This window comes from Megalobrama amblycephala, linkage group LG11, assembly GCF_018812025.1.
Source record: "Megalobrama amblycephala isolate DHTTF-2021 linkage group LG11, ASM1881202v1, whole genome shotgun sequence".
In the NCBI taxonomy this organism is placed as follows: Eukaryota; Metazoa; Chordata; class Actinopteri; order Cypriniformes; family Xenocyprididae; genus Megalobrama; species Megalobrama amblycephala.
In genome coordinates this window covers 36,976,453-36,996,160 of record NC_063054.1, presented here as the reverse complement: position 1 = coordinate 36,996,160, position 19,708 = coordinate 36,976,453, and the positions used below count along the sequence as shown (strand labels likewise).

At 37.4% G+C, this 19,708-nt stretch overlaps 1 long non-coding RNA gene across 4 annotated transcripts in view; it reads right to left on the bottom strand.

The window, feature by feature from the left end:
• The window catches only part of LOC125278558, a 69,111-nt gene extending 52,312 nt beyond the window's left edge, over window positions 1-16,799 (bottom strand). Inside the window, exon 1 of one of the 4 annotated variants that reach the window (XR_007187177.1) lies at window positions 16,344-16,799. This is a non-coding gene — a long non-coding RNA (uncharacterized LOC125278558). The other 3 variants (XR_007187176.1, XR_007187175.1, XR_007187174.1) reach the window with 3 other exon arrangements.
• Between the last annotated feature and the right edge of the window lie 2,909 nt (window positions 16,800-19,708).

The window sequence follows — 19,708 nt, the reverse complement described above, 5'->3', positions numbered from 1 at the left end:
ATTAGAAGTGCTTTACATAAAAGTGATTAAAAATAATTATAAAAGGTGCATACAAAATTAATAATAAAAAATAATAAATATAAATGATAAAAAATAGAATTATTTGCAAGAATTGCTTGCATAAAGAAAACAAAGAATAATTTTAGAATATTTACTAAGATATTTATTGACAATTAAACACACTTACTCTCCCTTAATTCAAATTACTGTAATGCAAAATATAAATAATAATATAATAAAAAATAAATTAAAAAAATTTAAAATATACATAATTGAAACATATTAAATAATTAAATAAAAATAAATAAAATATACATAATTAAAATTAAAATATTTTTTTAAATAAATACAAAATATAGTTAACATAAGTTAATGCATTAACAAACAATAAGCAATACATTTGTTACAGTGTTTATTAATCTTTGTTAATGTTAGTTACTAAAAATACAACTGTTCATTGTTAGTTCATGTTCATTAAATAATATTAACAGATACCTTTTTTTAATTAAAAGTTGTATTAGTAAATGTTGAAATTATTATTAAATAAGATAAATAAATGCTTTAGAAGTGTTTTTCATTGTTAGTTCATGTTAACTAGTGATAGCAAATTAAACCTTATTGTAAAGTGTTCACCGTGTCCATGTTTTGTATTTGATTTTTGGGTGAAATGTGATCTAGACATGTTTTCGTTTACCCTTTAATCTACCTTTTATAATTAGTTGTTAACTAATCTAACTTGTTAAAGAGCAGAGATAAACTGAATGAAAAGAGCGTGTGTTTGTGAAGTTTTTTAAGCGTTACCGCTCTTCGCTAATGGAACTGTGGTTGTGAGTTATTCACAGTCTTAATGAGCTGTAATAAAACGCGCGGGTGTTCAGAGCCGAGGGTGTCGCGTTTCAGCAGCCTCAGCCAGACGGCCATGTGCCGCCACAGTCATGCTGCTAAAGGGAAATTCCCCCACAATACACACATTAAAGTGTTCTTAGATTACTTAATTAATTAACCAAGTAAACTGAATTGTGCCATCACATTCAGGGTGAGCAAATAACGAGGTGACCACATCCAGGTCATCCTGGGACACATGGTGGATATGCTTTCAAATGGGAACAAACCATTAAAGTGCCCCTATTATGCTATTTTAAAGGTTCGGGAGTCTCCTACAACAGGTTTACAAGCATCCAAGGCCAAACACATTTTAATTTTATTATAATATACATTGCACATCACCTAGATTCAAAACCTCTCCTTTCCGAGATCCTGCTCTGCTCTGATTGGTCAGACGGCCCAGTCTGTTGTGATTGGTCGACCTCTTACAGTGTGTGTCAGAAACAAAACTCCCATTATCATATCTGAATTTCAGCTCTTTCTCAGCGCTTGATACACAGTGATATGAACAGTAAAGATGGCGTCGGTTTTACCGTATCTATTCGAGCTCAAGTCCTCGTTCTTTTGAAGTGCATCAAAGTGGATTCGCAGTACTGAAAACAACATCTTCTCAACATGAACAACACGAACCAAACTCTTCTAGTCGCAGCTAAGTACAGTGTTTGTGGGCGGGGCAAAGTAGATGTTTTTCACAAGCAGCCAATAAAGACCACAGGCTGGCATTATGCAAAATTGTTACATTGTTACGTATGTAACAGGAAGCGAGACTGGAATTACTGACAACTAGAGCCCGATTGATTTATCGGTCTGCCGATTTTATCGGCCGATATGAGCTTGTCGCAGATATATCTGCATTGCCGTATGTGCAGCAGATATGACACCGATATGAACATTTTCGGCACATACTTGCACCGCAGTTCATCTGACGAAGCATCTATAATATAGTTTGTTGAAAATAACAACATCTAAAACAGACAGACAGAATTCAGCTAATGTATGTTTCAGTCGATGAATATGCATTCTGGCTTCCCAATATGTTACAACAGTGATGATCAAAAAAGCGTGGACAAAACAGTCACTCTTTGTAAACTTGGTTCACTGCGAGTGCTGTATGCTTGAATTGAGCAGTCGTTTATGCCGTCATCACCCGGGTGTTGATAGTGCAGGTGAGACACGAACAGCACACATCACTATCTGTGTTTAAACTTAACTCATTTAAGCCTTGTTAAAGCCATTTTTTTGTACCTGAAAACATCACAGGTTACGTATGCAATCATAGTTCCCTGAGAAAGGTAACGAGGTGCTGCGTCCAATCCCTTTGCAATCCTATCTGACGCAGCGCGAGTTCCCTCGAAAGGAATGTCTCAGGTTACGTATGTAACCATAGTTCCCTGAGAAAGGGAACGAGACACTGCATCCGCTAAGATCGTTTCCCAAAGCAATCCTATCGGACGCAGAGCAAGTTCCCTCGAAAGGAATGTCTCAGGTTACATATGTAACCATAGTTCCCTGAGAAAGGGAACGAGACACTGCGTCTGCTAAGATCACTTCCCAAAGCAATCATGTCGGACGCAGCGCGAGTTCCCTCAAAAGGAATGTGTCAGGTTACGTATGTAACCATAGTTCCCTAAGAAAGGGAACGAGACACTGCGTCCGCTAAGATCACTTCCCAAAGCAATCATGTCGGAAGCAGCACGAGTTCCCTCGAAAGGAATGTCTCAGGTTACGTATGTAACCATAGTTCCCTAAGAAAGGGAACGAGACACTGCGTCCGCTAAGATCACTTCCCAAAGCAATCATGTCGGACGCAGCGCGAGTTCCCTCAAAAGGAATGTGTCATGTTACGTATGTAACCATAGTTCCCTAAGAAAGGGAACGAGACACTGCGTCCGCTAAGATCACTTCCCAAAGCAATCATGTCGGAAGCAGCGCGAGTTCCCTCGAAAGGAATGTCTCAGGTTACGTATGTAACCATAGTTCCCTGAGAAAAGGAACGAGACACTGCGTCCGCTAAGATCGCTTCCCAAAGCAATCCTATCGGACGCAGCGCAAGTTCCCTCAAAAGGAATGTCTCAGGTTACGTATGTAACCATAGTTCCCTGAGAAAGGGAACAAGACACTGCGTCCGCTAAAATCGCTTCCCAAAGCAATCCTATCAGACGCAGTGCGAGTTCCCTTGAAAGGGGACTACTGTTAGATACCTGAAATACCTGCTGTTGCTTGTAGTTTGATTATTTTTTCTTATTTTCTTTATTTTTATTTAACAGTTGAACATAGCACATACCAAACCATACCAAAACTGTGATAAAAACCGAACCGATAGTAATTTGAACCGTTGCACTCCTATAATGTACACAAAGGATATCAGATGATCTATCGATATCGGACATTTTTTACTCCCTAATATCGATATCGGCCACCAATAGCCCTTATTAGTCGGGCTCTACTGACAACTCGTTTCGGCAGTTCAGAATCGATTCTTTCTTTTAGGAGAAAATGACTTTATTTGTCATGCACTTTGATCTTTAAAACTTTGCAGATATTTTACATTCTCAAACAGCCAAATCACACACTGCATGAAAGGTAATATTTGAAAAAGCTTAACTGGGTCATTTCAACAGGGACTGCGCAAAGCCAGAAACATATGAAACACTGAATATGAATCCTTGGCCGATGCATTGAATATTGTGGTGGAAGCAAGCCTCAGTACTCGAGGGGTCAAAGTTTCCTTCATTATATTTTTATTTAAATAACGTTATATCTGTGCCATTAAACCGGATATGTTATCATTATTATTAAAGTAGCTAGAAGCGTTAGGTAAGTTCAATGCAGGGAGATTACACTCACTGGTTGAATTTCCCTCAAACATCCACCCTTCAAACACTGCGTGTGTGTGTTTGTGATTAATAGCTCATGACAATTTAATGGAGAAACATATAGCCTGGCACCCAGCAGTTACTTTCATAAGTAAATAAGCCCCATTAACACCATATGGTAGCAATGCCACACAAGGCGATTGGCTCAACTTGAACTTAATCACACTCACATAAGTCAAGGCGGGAAACATCCTCAAGGTAGCAATTTCGGAGTCACATGAACGCCATATTTCATTATAGCTTTAAAAGAAAAACCATGGTCGGTTAAATTCCTGCCAGCTGCTCAAAGGGGTTTTGTACTAGAAAACAAACTATAGAGAACACAGAAATAACTGTTCACTTAATTACAGTGTAAAGTCTGTAATTTCTTGTCATTGTATAGCAATCACAGTTAATCACAGTTTTCATCCTCGTAACACATTGAGAGCATTAATTAGAAGCGATAAAGTGTGAAATGTCAACAAATTAGCTCTGAAAAGGCTGTACGTGGTACATGAGAATAAAAAGTGATTGATTTCAAATTATATTTTTATTTAAAAATTAAATGTGTGTATATGTATGTCATTTAATAACAATACATTATATAAATATATATATATATATATATATATATATATATTATATATTACAGATATACATAAAATTAGATACAATTTTAAATATACATATATACACACAAAATATAATATTATATAAATGAATAATTTTAATAACTATTATTATATAATTATATATTTTATATAAATAATTTTTATATATAATTTTATATATGTGTGTGTGTATAAAAGTAATGTTATGCCATATGGAAGTTTAGCAATAGAAAGTATGCTAGTGTACATAATACATCCGCCATATTGTTACTGTCATGTGACCTGCCATAAATCCTCTCCTGTGGCCTCATGGGATAGTGAAGAGTCCATCGAATGCACACTTCAGAATTTGCGCCTACTGTTTTTTGAATACCATTGCTGAATTTGGAACAGCATACTAGTATACTACTCATACTACTTTTACCACATCTTTCTATTGCAGAAATAGTAAGAGTAGTATGCGGTTCTGAAGTCAGCATTTGTATTCGGGCATACTTCTCTGTTGGTGTACTGTTTATCGCATACTATATTGTAGGGAAGCATTCAATTTCAGACACCGAGTTAGTATGAATGATTGTCGCAGTGGTCAGGAAAAATTGAAAAGTTAATGCCTCAATTTGGCTAATTATACTGCACACTAAAATATGTATTATGTATAAAAATGTGTATCATTACAAACTGCATTTTCCATTGCAAAAAGTGGTTTGTGGGTAATATTAGCCCATAAAGCATGCATGCTTAAAGTACAATGAAAACACTATTACTTGTGACTAATTCTATTGATATAATTCTACTCAAAATACAGCTCCAAAGATGACTATTGCATGATAATTCTGCTTTAACACCCGCGTTCCTCACGGATCTGATTTGTCAAATGTGATATGTTAATGGTGAAATGTACTTTTTTTTTTTTAAAGTCCCTGTGTTGCCAGCAATGGATCAAAATCCAGCTGCCGTGGAAAAAGTGGAAACTCAATCATCACTTTTAGGAGAGCAAAAGAAAAAAAAACACTCACGTAAAACGCATTGCACAGATTTGATATGCAGCAGTAAATTGAAGAAAATTATTCATTTGAGATGAGGGCCTGCTAAATCTATCAGAGTGTTATTCTAAGAGACACTAAATAATGAAATAAATGTTCACAGCAGCCTCCAGAAAGCATAAGGTCATATACCTGATGTTTGCAATTTTTTAATCACACTGAGAGATCTAACAGGGGTTTGAATATTGCAGTGAGCTACAGGAGGGTAACGTTAGATCATATGTCAGGACTTCTAATTAACATTAAGTGTATTTACATCAATACAGATTATTTTACCTTTTGTCAATCTGGGGTCTCTTTAGTCATATGATCATGTCATCAGTCAAAATAAAAAAGAGCAGAGTCAATACAATATTAATTGTAATAGTGGACCATGAATGAGTGTTTTGCTGCTTTAATTTTCTCATACTCGGCCATCTGTAATACACGTCTTTGCCACCAGATGGCTCAGTGCATCATTCACTCAGGCCACCAAGAGGCTATTAAAAAATAATTACATTTTACAAGGTTTATAGTTTGCATTAGGGGGTTGTTCAAATCAATATCCTTAACTGGTTAAAGCCTGACATATGAAATAATACTCAGAAAAAATCTAACTTTTTGAAATTGAGTAATTTATTGATTTTTTTCTTTAAGAAGTTTGCATGTGTGTTTTATGTTTTGTATCATATTTGATACATCAGGCTTTTATGGCTCATATAGTCTGATAAAGTGAGAATAGTGAGGAAAAAACTAATCTATTTTATTCAGAGCCAAAAATATGCAGATGCTGATATTTACATGGACAAAAAAGTGAGATGAAATTCAGATGCTTGTAATGTAAATCAATTAGATCTTTATAAGAGTATACACTCTAAAAAATCTTGGGTTATTCTTCTACCCAAGTCCTGGGTTGAGCCTTCTGGGTCATTTTTTTTGGGTCATTTTTCAGTGTTTGGGTCGTTTTCTGCATTACCCAGACCCTGGGTCAGACGTAACACCCCAGTGTTTGGGTCATTTTCTGCGTTACCCAGATCCTGGGTCAGACGTAACAACCCAGTGTTTGGGTCGTTTTTGTGTTACCCAGATCCTGGGTCAGACGTAACAACCCAGTGTTTGGGTCGTTTTTGTGTTACCCAGATCCTGGGTCAGACGTAACAACACAGTGTTTGGGTCGTTTTCTGCATTACCCAGATCCTGGGTCAGACGTAACAACCCAGTGTTTGGGTCATTTTCTGCGTTACCCAGATCCTGGGTCAGACGTAACAACACAGTGTTTGGGTCGTTTTCTGCGTTACCCAGAACCTGGGTCAGACGTAACAACCCATTGTTTGGGTAATTTTTGTGTTACCCAGATCCTGGGTCAGACGTAACATCCCAGTGTTTGGGTCGTTTTTGTGTTACCCAGATCCTGGGTCAGACGTAACATCCCAGTGTTTGGGTCGTTTTTGTGTTACCCAGATCCTGGGTCAGACGTAACATCCCAGTGTTTGGGTCGTTTTTGTGTTACCCAGATCCTGGGTCAGACGTAACAACCCAGTGTTTGGGTCGTTTTTGTGTTACCCAGATCCTGGGTCAGACGTAACATCCCAGTGTTTGGGTCGTTTTCTGCGTTACCCAGATCCTGGGTCAGACGTAAAAACACAGTGTTTGGGTCGTTTTCTGCGTTACCCAGATCCTGGGTCAGATGTAACAACCCAGTGTTTGGGTCGTTTTTGTGTTACCCAGATCCTGGGTCAGACGTAACATACCAGTGTTTGGGTTGTTTTTGTGTGACCCAGATCCTGGGTCAGACGTAACAACCCAGTGTTTGGGTCGTTTTTGTGTTACCCAGATCCTGGGTCAGACGTAGCATCCCAGTGTTTGGGTTGTTTTTGTGTTACCCAGATCCTGGGTCAGACGTAACAACCCAGTGTTTGGGTCGTTTTTGTGTTACCCAGATCCTGGGTCAGACGTAACATACCAGTGTTTGGGTCGTTTTTGTGTTACCCAGATCCTGGGTCAGACGTAACAACCCAGTGTTTGGGTCGTTTTTGTGTTACCCAGATCCTGGGTCAGACGTAGCATCCCAGTGTTTGGGTCGTTTTTGTGTTACCCAGATCCTGGGTCAGACGTAGCATACCAGTGTTTGGGTTGTTTTTGTGTTACCCAGATCCTGGGTCAGACGTAACAACCCAGTGTTTGGGTCGTTTTTGTGTTACCCAGATCCTGGGTCAGACGTAACAACCCAGTGTTTGGGTCGTTTTTGTGTTACCCAGATCCTGGGTCAGATGTAACATACCAGTGTTTGGGTCGTTTTTGTGTTACCCAGATCCTGGGTCAGACGTAACAACCCAGTGTTTGGGTCGTTTTTGTGTTACCCAGATCCTGGGTCAGACGTAACAACCCAGTGTTTGGGTCATTTTTGTGTTACCCAGATCCTGGGTCAGACGTAACATACCAGTGTTTGGGTCGCTTTTGTGTTACCCAGATCCTGGGTCAGACGTAGCATCCCAGTGTTTGGGTCGTTTTTGTGTTACCCAGATCCTGGGTCAGACGTAGCATCCCAGTGTTTGGGTCGTTTTTGTGTTACCCAGATCCTGGGTCAGACGTAGCATACCAGTGTTTGGGTTGTTTTTGTGTTACCCAGATCCTGGGTCAGACGTAACAACCCAGTGTTTGGGTCGTTTTTGTGTTACCCAGATCCTGGGTCAGACGTAACAACCCAGTGTTTGGGTCGTTTTTGTGTTACCCAGATCCTGGGTCAGATGTAACATACCAGTGTTTGGGTCGTTTTTGTGTTACCCAGATCCTGGGTCAGACGTAACAACCCAGTGTTTGGGTCGTTTTTGTGTTACCCAGATCCTGGGTCAGACGTAACAACCCAGTGTTTGGGTCATTTTTGTGTTACCCAGATCCTGGGTCAGACGTAACATACCAGTGTTTGGGTCGCTTTTGTGTTACCCAGATCCTGGGTCAGACGTAGCATCCCAGTGTTTGGGTCGTTTTTGTGTTACCCAGATCCTGGGTCAGACGTAACAACCCAGTGTTTGGGTCGTTTTTGTGTTACCCAGATCCTGGGTCAGACGTAACATCCCAGTGTTTGGGTCGTTTTCTGCATTACCCAGATCCTGGGTCAGACGTAAAAACACAGTGTTTGGGTCGTTTTCTGCGTTACCCAGATCCTGGGTCAGATGTAACAACCCAGTGTTTGGGTCGTTTTTGTGTTACCCAGATCCTGGGTCAGACGTAACATACCAGTGTTTGGGTTGTTTTTGTTTGACCCAGATCCTGGGTCAGACGTAACAACCCAGTGTTTGGGTCGTTTTTGTGTTACCCAGATCCTGGGTCAGACGTAGCATCCCAGTGTTTGGGTTGTTTTTGTGTTACCCAGATCCTGGGTCAGACGTAACAACCCAGTGTTTGGGTCGTTTTTGTGTTACCCAGATCCTGGGTCAGACGTAACAACCCAGTGTTTGGGTCGTTTTTGTGTTACCCAGATCCTGGGTCAGACGTAGCATCCCAGTGTTTGGGTCGTTTTTGTGTTACCCAGATCCTGGGTCAGACGTAGCATACCAGTGTTTGGGTTGTTTTTGTGTTACCCAGATCCTGGGTCAGACGTAACAACCCAGTGTTTGGGTCGTTTTTGTGTTACCCAGATCCTGGGTCAGACGTAACAACCCAGTGTTTGGGTCGTTTTTGTGTTACCCAGATCCTGGGTCAGATGTAACATACCAGTGTTTGGGTCGTTTTTGTGTTACCCAGATCCTGGGTCAGACGTAACAACCCAGTGTTTGGGTCGTTTTTGTGTTACCCAGATCCTGGGTCAGACGTAACAACCCAGTGTTTGGGTCGTTTTTGTGTTACCCAGATCCTGGGTCAGACGTAACATACCAGTGTTTGGGTTGTTTTTGTGTTACCCAGATCCTGGGTCAGACGTAGCATCCCAGTGTTTGGGTCGTTTTTGTGTTACCCAGATCCTGGGTCAGACGTAACAACCCAGTGTTTGGGTCGTTTTTGTGTTACCCAGATCCTGGGTCAGACGTAACATCCCAGTGTTTGGGTCGTTTTCTGCATTACCCAGATCCTGGGTCAGACGTAAAAACACAGTGTTTGGGTCGTTTTCTGCGTTACCCAGATCCTGGGTCAGATGTAACAACCCAGTGTTTGGGTCGTTTTTGTGTTACCCAGATCCTGGGTCAGACGTAACATACCAGTGTTTGGGTTGTTTTTGTGTGACCCAGATCCTGGGTCAGACGTAACAACCCAGTGTTTGGGTCGTTTTTGTGTTACCCAGATCCTGGGTCAGACGTAGCATCCCAGTGTTTGGGTTGTTTTTGTGTTACCCAGATCCTGGGTCAGACGTAACAACCCAGTGTTTGGGTCGTTTTTGTGTTACCCAGATCCTGGGTCAGACGTAACATACCAGTGTTTGGGTCGTTTTTGTGTTACCCAGATCCTGGGTCAGACGTAACAACCCAGTGTTTGGGTCGTTTTTGTGTTACCCAGATCCTGGGTCAGACGTAGCATCCCAGTGTTTGGGTCGTTTTTGTGTTACCCAGATCCTGGGTCAGACGTAGCATACCAGTGTTTGGGTTGTTTTTGTGTTACCCAGATCCTGGGTCAGACGTAACAACCCAGTGTTTGGGTCGTTTTTGTGTTACCCAGATCCTGGGTCAGACGTAACAACCCAGTGTTTGGGTCGTTTTTGTGTTACCCAGATCCTGGGTCAGATGTAACATACCAGTGTTTGGGTCGTTTTTGTGTTACCCAGATCCTGGGTCAGACGTAACAACCCAGTGTTTGGGTCGTTTTTGTGTTACCCAGATCCTGGGTCAGACGTAACAACCCAGTGTTTGGGTCGTTTTTGTGTTACCCAGATCCTGGGTCAGACGTAACATACCAGTGTTTGGGTTGTTTTTGTGTTACCCAGATCCTGGGTCAGACGTAGCATCCCAGTGTTTGGGTCGTTTTTGTGTTACCCAGATCCTGGGTCAGACGTAACAACCCAGTGTTTGGGTCGTTTTTGTGTTACCCAGATCCTGGGTCAGATGTAACAACCCAGTGTTTGGGGTTTTTTTGTTACCCAGATCCTGAGTTATTTATTGCGGGCTTTTTGCACCCTCTTCAGGAGAGAGCAGTGCAGCTCCGTCAAATTGGTGCATGCCTTCGACGACAGAAGGCATGAGTAGATTGTGTGCGACAGGTTTATCGGCAAAGTTTTGATCATATTGATCATTCAGACATCCAAGAAGCTCATGTATCAAATATGATACAGTAGGCTTTATAGTGTTAAATATGAGCAATAATCTGTCATGCATCCCTTTGCAAACAGCTTCAAATCCTTCCCAATATTTAAGCAGCAACTGAGCAAATCCCCTAATATCCACGTCTGAATTTGTTTCTGTTCACGACCATCACAGACGGTTCACGTCCTACACAACATCTTGACATGCGATGAGTCTGTGCTCTACAATAACACTCGTTTTTCTGCCAGCCGAGAATGTGAGCGCGAGTCAAGCTAATCCAGACACGAGCTGAAATTTACACTCTGTCTCCAGTAAACTCAATGACACAGAGAGTGTTTCTTCCAGAGCTGTTTACTGAAGCCATTGAGCAGCTCTTCTATAATAGGCAATGCGGATTGTGTGTTGTGTTTAGAGAAGGCATAAATAATTGATGTTTTACGGCACAGGTTGTAGAGACGGGTGACCCGGTCTGTCAGGATGTCACGGAGCTGCGCAGACAGACGACAGACAGACTGTGCTCTGAACAGGTGGCCTAGTGGTTAATGACCTGAGCTGGTAACTGATAGGTTGTAGGTTCAAAGCTGATGAGAATTGATTGATTAGAGCTGCATGATTCATCTTTAAAAGATTACAATCTCTTTTTAGTGACTTTTTAAAATTCTTTACTTGTACATTTTTATGATTTAATTATTAGATTTTCTTCCCTGCAGTTTCTTCATGAAACCCAGTTTGGGAAACTGTACTAAACATCCTCACAATGAAGAAGTTCCATGCTCACAAACAGACACAAGGTGGCAGTAGAGACCAGCAAAGATTTATGATTCTTTCTCTTTTTTTGTCTACAAGTGAAATTTACATGTTTAGTGCATCCTTTCCTTTAGATTTTGTGTAAGGTTTTATCGCTTTTTTATATCCCTGCATTTCACTGCCTCTTTGTCATTCATAAAAGATGAAATTATAATAAATATTCAAACAGCAGTGATGATTACTGTATTCATGCTTAAAATGAAACCAAAGTATGTTGGAAATTCACAATTATTAATATGTTTAATAAGTGAACATTTATTAATAAGTTTAATGAATAAATTGCTTATTAATAAATTTTCACTTTTTGATTATTATTGTTCCCTTTAGTAATTGTGTCTGATTTTTAATTTCCAACCTATTTTGGGTTCATTTTAAGCCAGACATGTAGTTATTTTTAAACAATAGTTGAGTTTAATAAAACTACGCAGCAAGATGGTCAAACATTTAACCCAACCACTGGGTTAAAACAACCCAATCACTGGGTTTGTCAATTTTTTACCTCAATCTGGGTTGTGTAAAAATTAATCATATAAATCTAAAATTAGTTTATTAAGTTGCATTATTATATTTTTTTCAACTCACTATTGTTAAATGTATATTATTTGTTTATTTATTATGTTATTTTTTTATTTATATTAATCTATCTTTATGTATTTATTTTCACATAATGTAATTTAATAGATTAATAACTAATATTTTTTTTATTTTAACATAACAAATTGTATTAATTTATAATTAAATGAAAATTATTCATTTATTTATTGTTAATTATTTTTATTTTTTTTACAAATCAGTCAGACTCCCAAGAAAACAGTCATATCTGTATTCCAAAGGGTTTATTTAGTCTGATTATGTCATTTTCACTTAAATGGTTATTTGAGGGAATATTTTCAGCCCATTTCCGCCACATAAGAAAACCCGTGCTTTTGTAATTCGTAATTCTGACATAAAAATTCGAAATTATGACATAAAAGTCATAATTATGGCATTTAAGATAAAATTATGATTTAGAAAGTCGAAATTCTGACTTAAAAAGTTGCTGTGACAAAAATTAAAGTTATAATTATTACATAGAAACTCATAATTTCGGTTTATTAATCTCATAATAATAGCTTAGCGTGTCATAATTTCTTCTTTGACTTTTTATTTCATAAATTCGACATTTTATGTCATAAAATATACCACAGCATGACAATCAATTAGCACAACTACGATGTAAATACGAATTTTGACAATGTAACGTTATATAATTTGTCGCTAGGTAAAACCATAGACAGTAAAAGAAATGGACACAGCGACCCCATTGGAACTCAATTGAGACAAGTGAAGCCCATTTTTAGCGATTTTTAGCACTTCCGTTTCTGACGCGCAGACTCAAACTAAGCTTGATGACGTCAGCACCCTGTCTGACAGATGTAAATCTTCTAGTAGCTGTGCGTGCAAACTGCCATCGTTAATCTTGCAGAGACGGCGAGCTTGAGCGGGGAGTTCTTTGGCGTGAGTGAGCAGGAGTAATTATTCTGATTAATTATTTTGTATAGTATTTTAAAATGTAACGCCAGTACGCCATATTAAGTTAATGCATACTATTGCCTGCGAGCTTCTCCTCCTGTCTGTACGGTAAATTCTCTACTGTGCGACAGAGAGTCGAGTGGTTATGACGCAATCGTTAGCCTATTTTTACAAAAACTGTTTCTACGGGGCCATAATGTAACATAGAAGGTAATGGAGCCCTTTATACATTGTCGTGTATCTTTAGAAATAAATAATGGACAAATTGAGTCTTTAAACGCCTCAGATGTAAAGTTATGTGCTGTCAAAGTGACGCCAAAATGAATGGGAGTCAATGGGATGGCTAACGCAAGTGAAGTTCTGCTACAAGATGGCGGCACGCGGCCGACTTCAACTTCCGGTCGACTTCCTTGGGCACTGGGTAAAACAGTCTTACCTCAGAAACCCGTCCTCCTGTCAGACTAGAAGTGCGCGCGCAGCTCCTCGCACTTTTAGCGGGAAGAATTTGGCGTCTCGCGCGCCCATTCAAAATGCTGAAATAATATGAATAATCGCGACTAACTTGTGTGATATACATCGCAGTTGTGGTAAATGAAAGATCTGCAACTAAACTAGGTCTATTTGTTAATAAAGTTGAAAGATATATACAAATAATGTTCTACAGGCGCTGTACTGAGGCCATTTTCACTAGGCTGCCCTTGAAAGGCCTCAGTTGAATTATACAGCTTCCCAATTAAAATCTAAAAAGTTTTGTTTAACAAGCAAATTGACGTTTTGAATCTAATGTACAAGTATTTTCAAGGAAATTGGACGACTTAAGCGTGACGCTGCTTGTTATGTGTGAACGCCCCTTAAAGGTGCACTCAATATTTTTCCCTCATGATTTTTTTTACACATAAAAGAATAATTTTAAAGTACTTTTTAAAGAAAGTTTAAAGTCACAAGATAGATAGACTCAAAAAATCGTGTTTACAGTAATGCATTTACAATGGAGTACCTGGAGTGAGAATTAAAATACACACAGTTTCAAGAGTACATCCATAAAACTTAATTGCAATAAGTCTGACATGTCAACAGGAGATATAACCTTCTCTGTGCATGGTTATATCCATTAATCCAGTCATGTTCTGCAGTGCAGGCATCTGAAATCACCGTCTCTGTTATCATACTCTTGACTGGCAGCTCACCGCTCTACTCACTAATGTAATGTTGTCATTTGGAGATAACTCACTGCCCCCAAAACAGCACAACGATTATAAATAGCTCCTTTATTGTGACTGTTTCATGTTTCAGGCTAAAATTAGATCCGGGACATGTGGCTGGAACTAAACAGGGAAGCATCTTAACATTACATCTAAATGCAGAGCGATTTCTTCCAGCTATGCAAGGACAGATTTTCATTATGGCTCTCATTACAACGGAGAAACTTAACCTCTTGCCCAATGCCAAATGTAGCCTCAATATTACTGCTTCTGTTTACCCTCTGTTTACTGTGGATATAACAACCAACACACAAGACACACACTATAATGTTGCCTGTAAATATTGAATGGATTTGCATCAAATAATTTGCTGCTTATTTGATTTTAGGAGCCAATAATATCAGGACAGAATATTTTCCAGTGTTTTTTTTTTTTAAATGTAATAAACTGTTATACCTTTTTCTGTGCAAATACTTTTTTGTGTGCTTAATAATTCGATTCATGAAGCTGAGCACTACTTCTTCAGCATATATATATATATATATATATATATATATATATATATATATATACACACTACCAGTCAAAAGTTTGGAAACATTAATATTTTTAATGTTTTTGAACAAAATCTCTTGTACTCACCAAGGCTCCATTTATTTCATAATAAATACATAAAAAACAATAATTTTGTGAAATATTATTACAATTTAAAATTATGGTTTTCTATTTTAATATACTTTAAAATGTAATTTTGTAATTTATTTCTGTGATCAAAGCTGAATTGTCAGCATCATTACTCCAGTCTTCAGTGTCACATGATCCTTCAGAAATCATTCTAATATGATGATTTATAATCAATGTTGGAAACAGTTGTGCTGCTTAATATTATTTTATAACCTGTGATACTTTTTCAGGATTCTTTGATGAATAAAAAATATCAGCATTGAGTTAAAATCTTTGTAACAATATACGCTACCGTTCAAAAGTTTGGGGTCAGTCATTTTTTTTCTTTTTTTTTTTTTGAAAGAAATTAATACTTTTATTCAGCACGGATGTGTTAAATTGATAAAAAGTGAGAGTAAAGATTTATATTGTTAGAAAAGCTTTAGATTTTGAATAAATGCTGCTCTTTTTAACCTTTTATTCATCAATGAATCCTGAAAAAAAGTATTACAGATTCCAAAAAAATATTAAGCAACACAACTGTTTCCAACATTGATAATAACTGAGTATCAAATCAGCATCATTAGAATGATTTCTGAAGGATCATGTGACACTGAAGACTGGAGTAATGATGCTGAAAATTCAGCTTTGCATCACAGGAATAAATTATATTTTAAAGTATATTTAAATAGAAAATCATAATTTTAAATTGTAGTAATATTTCACAATATTATTGTTTTTTCTGTATTTATTATTAAATAAATGGAGCCTTAATGAGCATAAGAGACTTCGTTCAAAAACATTAAAAACAGTAATGTTTCCAAACTTTTGACTGGAAGGTTTTTAAAAGTGTATAATTATAGTTATAATTAATTTTATTAAGTGTTAACAAAGAGATTATGTGGTTTTCATAATCAATTAACACTGATTTTGTCATTTTTTTACAAGATGTTTAAAATTTGTCACCAAAAAGTCATTCGGTTTAAACAAAATTTCGGTTTTACCGAATGACACTTTTGGTTACACCGAATGACGATATTTTCAAATAATGCTAACAGGCTGATATCTAGCTAGCTAGCAAAAGGACAATCAAACCTTTAATATTTACTACAAGTTTTTAAAATATTACAACATTTTCCATGTTTTATAGCGGTTGCTATTAAAACCTTTGGGATTCAATAAAAGTGATAGTTACTTTGGATGTCATATCTTTGTTTTTTATTATTATTAAGGCCTTTGGACAAAAAAATGACCGTCACATCATTGACCCTTATATAATCCACCATTATATAATAAATAGACACTTTATTTAACTATTAATATTGTCAAAGATATCTTGAAATATCTGAAGTTTAATACTTAATAAACTTTAATAATGAGCCATTGCTAAAAAAAATTCTGAATTCATAAATGTTGCACTGGAAGATTTGTTTTTGTCTCTAATCAAATGTCTGTCCGAGATACAACAAGGTATAAGCAGTGATTGCCGTTCCCTCTAACACATATTCATATTTCAAGAGCAATTTTTATCTTATGACCTGATTATTTTTGAACTGACCTTATGGGATTATGTGTCTTCATTGTAGCATTTTTAGAGTGTGATATACAGGCGGTGGTGTTATGGTCTGCTTGTTAAAGTCTGCAGCTGTTGTCTCGAGAGACGCCTACCAAGGTTTCATATAGAGCCACTTCTGAGTGAAAGTATCTCATTCCAAACAGGACAGACCCGGCAGGCCAGCTTGAAGTGGGGCACAAAGACACAGAGCAACAGTAACTAGCAAAAACAGACTTACTGTATACATTAGGGTTTAAAAGTGGAAAGTACTTGTCACTTACAAGTGACATTGTTTAAGAGCAGCGTGTCTTACTCTGTTTATTAACATCTAACCAACAACCAGCAGAACATCTTAAAGTCACCAAAAAATCTAAATGGACAATTGTTATTTTTTATTGAATATTGTAGTTTATTATAAATGATCATAATTTTTTTTTTAATTCATGCAATTATACCAATAGCAAACCAAGGCCATCCAACCAACTGACAAAATTAAGCCCCGACCTACATTTGTTCTTCTTCCAGAAGCCGTTTCACTCGGATGTACGTCACAATAGGAAAGAAAAGATCTGCGCAACTTCTGTTTAATGCCGACTTTAATCATCCATCTCCTTTATGATCTCTCAACATTCAGATAAGGGCCGTACAGTGACTGCACTGATGGAAGTCAAATGAAGAAGCTCAGCATATCACACTTGGTCTCAGTTGTTTCTTCTGAAGTTCTCAAACGAGCAAATGAGTCACTTGTTGACAATATAAAGCATTAAAATTAAAAATTCAATCTTGGATGTTTGAGTTCATATTAAGATATCTGGGTTTCAATTGCAATAATTTGTCAAATCTGAGCACCGCTTGAGACATTGTTGAGATCTGTCTTCAGTTCTAGATGAGATACGGGATATTACTGCGGTCTTTTTCTCAGAATAAAATTCTGAGAAATTGGAGACACACTTAAATTTGCATTCAATCTCAGTGCTGCCTATACATATGAGAAACATGAATATGATCTCATTTGGGATTTTTCTTTCTGATGGGGTAACACAATGATTTGATTCGCTTTTCATTTTCCATTGTGTGTGTCTGTATGTATGTGTGTGTGAAAGTAATTTATTCCTGTGATGCAAAGCTGAATTTTCAGCATCATTACTCCAGTCTTCAGTGTCACATGATCCTTCAGAAATCATTCTAATATGCTGATCTGCTGCTCAAGAAACATTTAATGTGTACAATTGTACAAAATATTTGTGTACAATATTTTTTTTCAGGATTATTTGATGAATAGAAAGTTCAAAAGAACAGTGTTTATCTGAAATCTAATCTTTTGTAACACTATAAATGTCTTTACTGCCACTTTTGATTGATTTAATGCATCCTTGCTGAATAAAAGTATTCAGTTCATTAATTTCTTTTCAAAAAAATAATAAAAATTCTTACTGACCCCAAACTTTTGAACGGTAGTGTATAATGCTACAGAAGCTTTGTATTTCAGATAAATGCTGTTCTTTTGAACTTTCTATTCATCAAGGAATCCTGGAAAAAAAAGTACACAACTGTTTTCAACATTGAAAATAATCATAAATGTTTATTGAGCAGCAAATCAGCATATTAGAATGATTTCTGAAGGATCATGTGACACTGAAGACTGGAGTAACGATGCTGAAAATTCAGCTTTGCATCACAGGAATAAATTACTTTGTCAAATATATTTAAATAGTACACAGTTATTTTAAATTGTAATAATATTTCACAATATTACTGTTTTTTACTGTATTTTTAATTAAATAAATGTAGCCTTGGTGAGCAGACGAAACTTCTTTTAAAAACATTAAAAATCTTAGTGGTTCCAAACTTTTGGACTGTACTGTATATAGGCTATATATATATATATATATATATATATATATATATATATTTTTTTTTTTTTTTTTTTTTTTTTTTTTTAGTTAAAGCGACTATATATAAGAATTGTCATGTATTAATTGCCTTTTTATTGTCCATGTGTGAACAGCTTGTAACGAAACTTAAAAAAAAGAGACTTTTCCCGATTTCCTAGGTTGTATATGAACGCCTGTAGACGTTTTTGACGGGAAAATCAAAAAGAGTGACGGTTGCGCGCGTTCCCGAGACCCTCTATTTTGTTCTATGACACATGAATTAATTCTTATACAATGTTCACGAAAATGCCGAAAGAGCTATTCTGTACTGTAATGTCAATGATTAATTCAAATAGTCTCACACAGCCAGATCTGTATAGTCTCAAATATACTATCATATACTATCATACTATCATAACAGTGTAATTTTAATGACCTCATCTGTCGACATGATGCCGGTGAATGGCAGAGCTGGTTCAAACATATCCACAACACTATGATCAGATGATTTCTGAACTGCTGTTTTCTCACTGCTGCCATTTATTGTTGTTTATTTTGTTATTGAGAGGAAAGCGCCGCACATATTACATATTCATCCGTCGCTCTCAGCAGCGTGGACGGCGTCGGGATGTTCGTTATATCGCTCAAAGTCCCTTTAAGACAAGTCATTTCACTCGGCGGCCATCTTTGAAACGCCTCTCGGGCATTCTCCTATCTCTTTGAATGGGGAAACATCAAATTCTCCAAAGCTGTTTGCCAAGATTTCGATTTGAAATCACCAATGAAATCTGACAACAACTGTCTCATAAACTTTGTTTCTAAACACTCGAATCATGACAAACAAACGGTATTTTTCAGGCTGGATCAAGCTAATGCGCATGCGCAGTCCTAAATGCGCGTCTCTTCTGTCTCATTTCGGAGGCGCGCGTCTGACTGTTCCTATAGAAACCAGAGCTTCTAACGGCCGCTGCAGTGACGCGATGACTTTACCAATTGGCGATTGGCTCTTATTTAGAAGGCGAGACTTTATTCAGCCATATTATTCAGTCTCCCATTCAAAACAGTACGAGTGACGCGTCTTGAGTTATTCTATAGTCTTTGATATTACTTCAAATGTAGGGTATTTCCAGCTTCTTTTTGCATTCGGGTCAAAAGTTGCTCTTCCGCTCAAATCAACATGCGCAGTATGCGTACGGTCGTCCGCCGGAAGCTAGTTATTGGAATTTGTAAAGTTTTAAATATGGATATTTTTCTTACAAAAATGCATTGCTTCGCTTCAAACGGCCTTTATTTCATCTTTATGAGTCATATATGGATTACTTTTATTATGGATGGATGCGTTATTGTATTTTATTTTCTTGTTCAAAACAGGCCCCCATTCACAACCATTATAAACCTTGGAGGAATAAGGATAATTTGGATATAAGGATATATTCTTTCGTCTGAAAGAAATAGTCATATACACCTAGGATGGATTGAGGGTGAGTAAATCAT